This window comes from Nelumbo lutea, chromosome 3 (genome assembly GCF_056320005.1).
Source record: "Nelumbo lutea isolate HS-2025 chromosome 3, American lotus-T2T, whole genome shotgun sequence".
In the NCBI taxonomy this organism is placed as follows: domain Eukaryota; kingdom Viridiplantae; phylum Streptophyta; class Magnoliopsida; order Proteales; family Nelumbonaceae; genus Nelumbo; species Nelumbo lutea.
The window spans coordinates 34,539,776-34,547,765 of NC_142686.1; positions in this window are offsets into that span (position 1 = coordinate 34,539,776).

The following is a 7,990-nucleotide window of genomic DNA, read 5'->3' on the forward strand; positions in this document are numbered from 1 at the left end:
ATCAAAGGTCATGGATCCGCCACTGTGTGTAGCCCTACCTTGTAAATGCTAGAAAGCCACTGAATAAAAGCCATTCCAAATAAGCACTCAAGCTAAAATCAAATACTAATCAATATTGTTCATGCATAACACAAGGGAAAAGCCTTTGCACCAAATTAGGGGTTTTTGGGGAAAGTTTAAGCTTTGAATTGTTTGTTTTCATGGGTGACCATGGACTAGCTGGTCACACTGGTGGTACTTCTTATTGAATTAAAATATTGGATTAGTCTTCCTGTACCCACCCGCCACCCTCAAAGGAAGGGGTTTTAATCCTATAGCCTACTCTCTAGTTAAGTTTTGCCTTTCAAATTAAACAACCAATTGAAGTCAATGAGAAGCTTGGTTGTTCCGTCTAAGTCTACAAGTTGGGCTTATGCATAGGCTATGGAGTCCGATGGTAAGAAGTTTGCGGAAGCGAGGCGCATTGCCGGGAACTCTATTTCTACCAATTTGGTTTGGCATTCTAAGGCCCCACAGGCTCGATTCGGTTCCATCCTATACCTTCTATCCTACGTTTTATCACTCGAAATTGCATTTTATCTAGGCTTCACACCCATGACTAGGGCATGCCTAAGCCTAACCTAGTATGGAAAAAGCTTTGGGCCTATGTCATTATAAATCCACAATTATCACATTTGTGGTGTTTATAATATCTACCAATGTTTTAAAAATTGACTTACAAGCTGAATTGTTTTCCCTCTACGTAGTAGGCCAGTGGTTCAACCATATTAGTTTAACAAGGTATGCACACATATACATACATATTAACTATCACTTTCTCTTATTAAACCCTATATTTAAGTTATTTTCACTAATAAATGCTACTAATTAGATCAATGTAAATATTTGTAATAATATAGATCCATATATTTTAAAATAACTTAGAAACAAAATGATTCTTTATCAAAGTAGTGGTGGTAAGCAATTCAACCATCTTAATCAAATTGATCTACCTACGAAGTTATAATTAGGTAATAATTTTTTAAAATAAAAATAAATATAAAAATTTACAAAAGTATAGAAAAATTAAACACATTTATGACATTTTTATTAATCAAAATAAAGAATAAGTGTTATAAACAATAAGTTTTTTTTGTTGATAGTTAAAATGAAATACGTAATTTAGAACTAACAAAAAATGAAATTATTTTACTATTTGGCAAAGATCGATAGTTCAACTTTTGGGTCAAACGTGTTAGCATTTAATACAATAAATAGATAATAAAAATTAATAGAATATAAAAATGAAAAAAACACAAATTTTGCAAAAAAAATAAAGTGTACGTATAATATCATATTAAATAAAAAGTAAGTGTGACATGTCAAAATTATTTTTACACACAGAAACACAACAAAAACTTATAGAAAAAAAAATTTAACACATCAATATTTAATTGTGAGGTTTAAATTATAAATTGAACTACTATTTTTCACCCATTCAATTCTCTTTGTTTAAATATTACATTTATTTGATAAATGAACATAAAAATGATACACAGAAAATATAAAACATTACAAAAATAATAATTTAGCCAAGTAGGTAGGCCTGCTAATGATACTTGAAACTTAACAAGTCGATCTAATTATCACATATTTTGATGAGATGTTTATCTAATCATATTGATTTTTCAATCTGCATCCAATTAATATTAAAAATTCAAAATTCAAAAATACATATTTATATAATTTTTTAGATGTATTATTATTATTATAATTATCATTATCATCATCTAGAATTGCCACGTGAACGCTTACTCTTATACACGCACATCATTTTTTAAAGTGTGAACTAGAGTATATAACTTTTGTTAACTAAAATACAATCATTTTTTAAATTGGGACAATTGTAAATTAGTGCCCTATGCTTTAGGCCTAGTCTCAATTTGGTACTTGACTTTTAAAACGTACAAATCCAATACTTAAACTTCCAAAATGTTTTGGTATAATACAAAATTGTTAACCGATGTTAAATGGGATGTAAAATGATGCAAAAGCCATTTGAGTTTTCAATAGGTGAAAGAAACTAAATTTCAAAATGGCAAAATAACACTGGTTATAATACCTCACTTTGTTGGGTGACACTATTCATCACGTTGTGCCCTTACAGACTGTTGAAGAACCAGTTCTTATGTCGATGCTACTATGTGGAAAATGATGCAAAAAATATGTTCATATAACATCTCGTAAAAAATTTGCTTATTTATTTCATTTTTGCAATAAAAAAGAATGTGGTGTTATTGCTATGTACATGATTTTAGTGTTATCATTGTCAAATGGGACAATTGATTAGTATTGGCATCATGGAAGATAATCAAGGTACAAAAAAAATGTTTGTTTTATTTTTTCTACAATTTTTTATCATTTTATTATGTACTTATACATTATTCCATTCCATGTTTTTTGTTTATTGTATATTGTCCCTTCTCGTTTAAGGGAGTTGATGTCAGGAGTCTGGTTGTTTAATGCCGCTTATTCTCTATGCCTTGTGATTCTTTTATATGATTTGTTAATTTTGATGTAGTTTTCAATGTTTATGATTGTATTTCAATTAGGGTTTAGTGTGATAATTGAATGATAGATATTTTCAATTAGGGTTTATTGTGACAATTGAACGGTGTATGTAATGTCTAGTTTTATGATTCATTGCTATATATGTGTTTGAATGAGTTAAACAACTAATTTTTAATGGGATGCCTTTGTATCAGCACTGTTAGGTTGGTTTCAGTATGGATTGTCATTATTCACCATGGCCCCATACAATGTCCTCCACCTCGTGTGTCATAAATTGTTTTATGTGTACAAATGAGGAAGACAGAAAGTAATTGTTGTTGGATAGTGTATGCCCTTAGCTCCAATCAGATTGATGTACTTATTGTCATTTATTATAAAAGAATAAAGTGCATAATTGATTTGTGTTATTATATTGTGTTTCTGTGTAATACCCTTAGACTGAACACTTATGAGACTCGTGTTAGTTTAGAATCTTCATAGCCATTGGATAGATATGGGGAGATTTATCCTGTCAATGATGACATTGATGTGCCGCCAAGTTGGTGGGGGTGGCTTGTCTCAGCTGCCAGGGTGAGACCTGATGTAAATGCAATGTGGATTTTATTGAAATCCTGAATCAGACCAAATTCCAGTATTATCATAGACCTTGGAGATTGATGGACAAAACTGAAATGCTACACTTGACCTCTAAACTCGATTATGGTACTGCACTAGGTGTCAAGTTGGGTTGTCTTTGATATGCCAATCAGTGAGATCCTTAGAGGGGGTCAAAACCTAGGTATATTGGGGTAGTCCGAAAATTCATCTAAGTAGGTGATCATAGTGATAGGATTAGCCCATTTGTCGGACAAAGTGAATGATCGGGAAATGCATTATCTTTGATGGAAACCTAAACTGCCGGTATTGTATTTCAAATGTGTTTGAAATTTGTTTTGCATATATATATAAATTGTTTGCAGATGATTTTAATTCACGGGATCCATGTGAGTAGAGAATGCAGCATTGTACCTTGCAGCCGATGGAAATGTCCTCTATTGTCGGGCAGTGTATGATCATTAAGGGCTAAGAGGTTAAGTGTAAGACCATTCAGGGTAATATTTGATGGACTAATCTTGCATCTACCCACAGTCACTGGGTTTCCATAAGGTGGCTAGACCCAATGACCATTTAATGTAAATGTTGGGCCCATTAAGAGCCCATGGTGATGAATTCAGGGGTTCACTATGTCCTATAGTGAATTTGCCAAGCCTTGTAATAGAGGCTGGGCTGAACCCATGCGGCTGATGTGTAGATCAATGTTCAGGTCCTACGCCATACAAAGAGAGCCAAGTTAGCTAGTAGATTAAAGGGTAAGTGAGCTATGTGATTGTTTAATAGGCTTAAAGTCCAATTTGAACTGGGCTCAAGCTAGTTAATTAAAATGGGGCAAAATCTGATTTATAACCTGGTTAGGATTAGCTAAAGGATAAGATAAGTCTTATCCATTTAAGAGTCCATATCCAAATATTAGATTTTGATCAAGAAATTCTCTCATATTTGGATTATGAATTGATCCAAATAAGGCTATAAATAAGGGGCAAATTCTCCAATTAAAAGTGACTCTCGTACACTCAACAACTTGCATAATTCTCCCCAATTCTTGCTGCCACTACCCAGTTCGATTTCCACCGGTGGAATTGATTAAGAAAGGTTTTTATATTGTTTCTTACTAGAAGAAGCAATCTGAAGTCGTGCTCACTAGCCCTTGTTCGATTCTTACTGAATAACCATTATGTTGATCATGTTTCATCATACACTGTGTCATCTTCAGTAGATGTGGGTTTTAGTATTCTCCTTAGGCGTGAATACTTACCTTGAGAGTTACTGTTACTTCGTCTCAGGTATATCCATTCCCTTTTGGTTTCAGATCTGGTCCGATTTTGATTCAAGAGCGATCATTGAAAATGCAGTTTTCTAAATTAGGGAATATGATTTCCGGATGGGAGATAATGAAATTTTTGAAATTTCACCCGACCTTCTTGCAACATTCGGCCATCCATATGATGGACCTCCCATCCCTTCAATTGTACCATCAATGTAAAGTAAGTCCCCGCCCAATTATCCATTTGTTAATTTATGTGAATGACAAAAGGATATTATCCTCCCAATCTTATTTTGTGTGTTTTCAACTTTTTTTTTTGTTAGCATATGAAGATTATAGCCTTGTTAAGAGTGTTAGGTGAATGGAAACATGGCAAAATAACCAACATGAAATTAAGCACATAGATTCCAAAGTCAAATACAAGTTAAACTCTTTGAGCGCTCTTTATATACAACATTAAGCAGTGTTTAGAAAATTGTAGGCCAGGTTGAATTGTAACCCAAGACCTTGGCCAATTTAATTATGCCCTAATAAATGTTTTTGTTAAAAGACTAGTGAAAGTCGGTTAACCATCTGTTTTAACCATAATGAACCAATCCTAGTTTCATGAAATTGCCCAGGTCCTTAACTAATAGAAATTTTAAAACGTGCTTAGCATGATTCAAATCCATAACTTCTTATTTTCATATATTGCTTAAGTACTATTAGTCCACTTCTTAACTTGTGTTAATTAATGGCCATTTATTGTACATATTACTTTATTATGCATGTATTTTAAATAAAATGTAAATTAAGAAACTTGACCCATAATAATTTATTTAAAAAATTGAGGAAATTGTCATCAATGCACCATATTTAAGTGTACTAAAGTTGTAAAACATATTATATATAATATTTATATGACCTCTAGTGTGTATATGTATATATACATATCCTGTGAACTTCTCCCCTCTCTAGTTATATTCCCGATTCAATTCTCTAAACATTGACATTAAACTACTGTTAGGCATCCCCATGTGCCATTGAACTGGAATAACACAATTAATGTTAGGCAACACCGTATCTTATTGAACTGGTACAACATGATTAATGTTAGCCAACCCCATATGCCATTGAACTAGTTTAACATTATTGATATTAGCATTCACATATGCCATTGAACTGGTGTAATAGGATTCGTGTTAAGTACTCCCATATGCCATTGATTTGGTATAACAATATTCAAGTTATGCATCTCCATGTGCCATTGAATTGGAATAACATGATTAATGTTAGCCAACTCCATATGCCATTGATTTGGTTTAAGATATTCATGTTAACATCCCTATATGTCATTTAATTGATTTTAACATGATTCGTATTAGCATCATCATGTGCCAATGAGCTGATATAATATGATTCATGTCAAGCAACCCCATATGTCATTGATTTGGTATAACAGGATTCGTGTTTGGCACTCTTATATGCTGGCCCTTTAATGGGTTTGGGTTTATTTGTTAGGATTAAACTAGTATGACAACATTTAAATTGGGCCCTTAATAGTCTTGTTTTAATTGTTTCCATTGATGATAGGGAAGGAAGGGAAAATTGTAGGGGAAGGTAGGGAAGGAAGGGAAAGATAAGGAAGCATCTGCAAATCTTGTATAGGTTTACTTCTTTCCATTCATTTCCCTACCTTTTTTCCTTTTATAGGTTTTCTTATCTTTACATTTCTTTTCATACATTTTCCTTCGAACCAAACACAATCTCAATAGAATGGGACACACACACCAGGCGGGCAAATATGGCTTTTCCATTTTGTCTAGTTAATGTCTGTTATGCTGTATATTAGGTTGATATTTACATACACTTTGTATATTATTGAATGAAAAAAGTTCCCATTTTAGATATTTACTATTTTTATACACCATGGTGGCATCACCATTGATTTACCATCACAAATTTACTGTGGTAGTGATGTTGCCACGTGCAATAATGTTGATGGGGACCTACTATCATACATTTAAATATAAAGCATAGTGAATAGATCAGGGTACAAATGTTAGTGCCGAGTTTGTTATAGAAATTTATTGTATGATTTCAACGATGAATAATGACCAAGATGTGTTTATGCAACACATGAAGGCAATGTTCATATAAACATGTATGTTGTTCATGAAGTGGGGAATGAAGCCCTTTAACACCTGTGAGTGAGTCCATCTCATCAAGGCATAAGATAAATGAATATGGTGAATTCAATATCTCATATGAGGGATATGTTGACATTAGTGATGACAACGTTGATAATAGTGATGATATGGACTATGTTATTAGTGGTGATGATGAAGATAACGAACAGCCCACATCACTATATGATGAATTGACCGATACACTTAGTGGTTGTGGGATAGAGGATTATTATAGTATTTGAGGGCAAACATGCATGCTTGCTCCTCCCAATGAAAGTACAACATGGTCACGATGAGGCACAATGTGATAATAGTGTTTTGCATTTTTAGCACAATGAAACAATAAATGGCGTGGGTGGTTACAAGATGGGTCTAATGTAGTTGGACCAAAATTGCTGGATAACTATTAGAAACTAGAAGATTTGAATAGTCCACATGGCTTGGATGATGAGGGATGAGCACACTTTGAGTTCTTTATATCCAGGGACAGCCCAATTTGTTTGTGGGGAAGACATTTGCCAATCTGCAAGGAAAATGTTGGGGCAATTTGCAGGTTGGTTGAAGAATATATGCATTTTGGGTGCATAATAAGGAGTAAATTCAAATTAAAAGTTTTAGAAATATGTGTGAATGTGCTAGAGTTAAAGAATTACAATATAACATCTGCAAGGCTTATCAAAAAGTACAAGAACAAATTCATTAACGATCCAACTTGGAAGGTCCTTGCACTACACACTGAGACTCACAAAGGGTTTAGAGTTGATATTAACAGGACTATGACTTATAAAGCCAAAAGGAAGGCAAGAAGATTAAGGGATCATTGTCTCTGGATTTATATGCTCAACACCTTATTTTTCATTATGTAATATTATTATTCTTATTTATTGTCAATTGATCTCATTTCCACCTTTGTAGGTGCTAAGAGAAAACTCTATGAGAAAGTAAGAAGTAAAACACATATACTACTTAATCAACGAAAGTGATCACCCACTCTCCAGATTTTTATTTATTTTTTGTATTATTGATAATTATTGATTAGAATAATTATTATATAATCAATTATTCTTCTACGCTGCAATAATCTTTGTATATTAGGGTTATTAAAAATAAATAAATTTTGATAATATGTCTTTTCTTCTTGATTTTATTTCAAAAAATTATTTTTCATATTAATAAATTTTACTATTATATACACGTGGTACGCACGTGAACTTCTAATAGTGTGTTGAAAAAAACGAACGGACCAGAGGTATTTGTCCTATTGTCAAAAAAAATTGTACAATAGTCATAATCATACATAAACGGTCAATTTCATAAAACCTCGGGGTAGTTTAAGTGTTTTGCCTTATTATAACTATTTATTTATTGTTTTCTTTATATGAGGCTGATAGTCCGTCTCTTTCTCAAACTG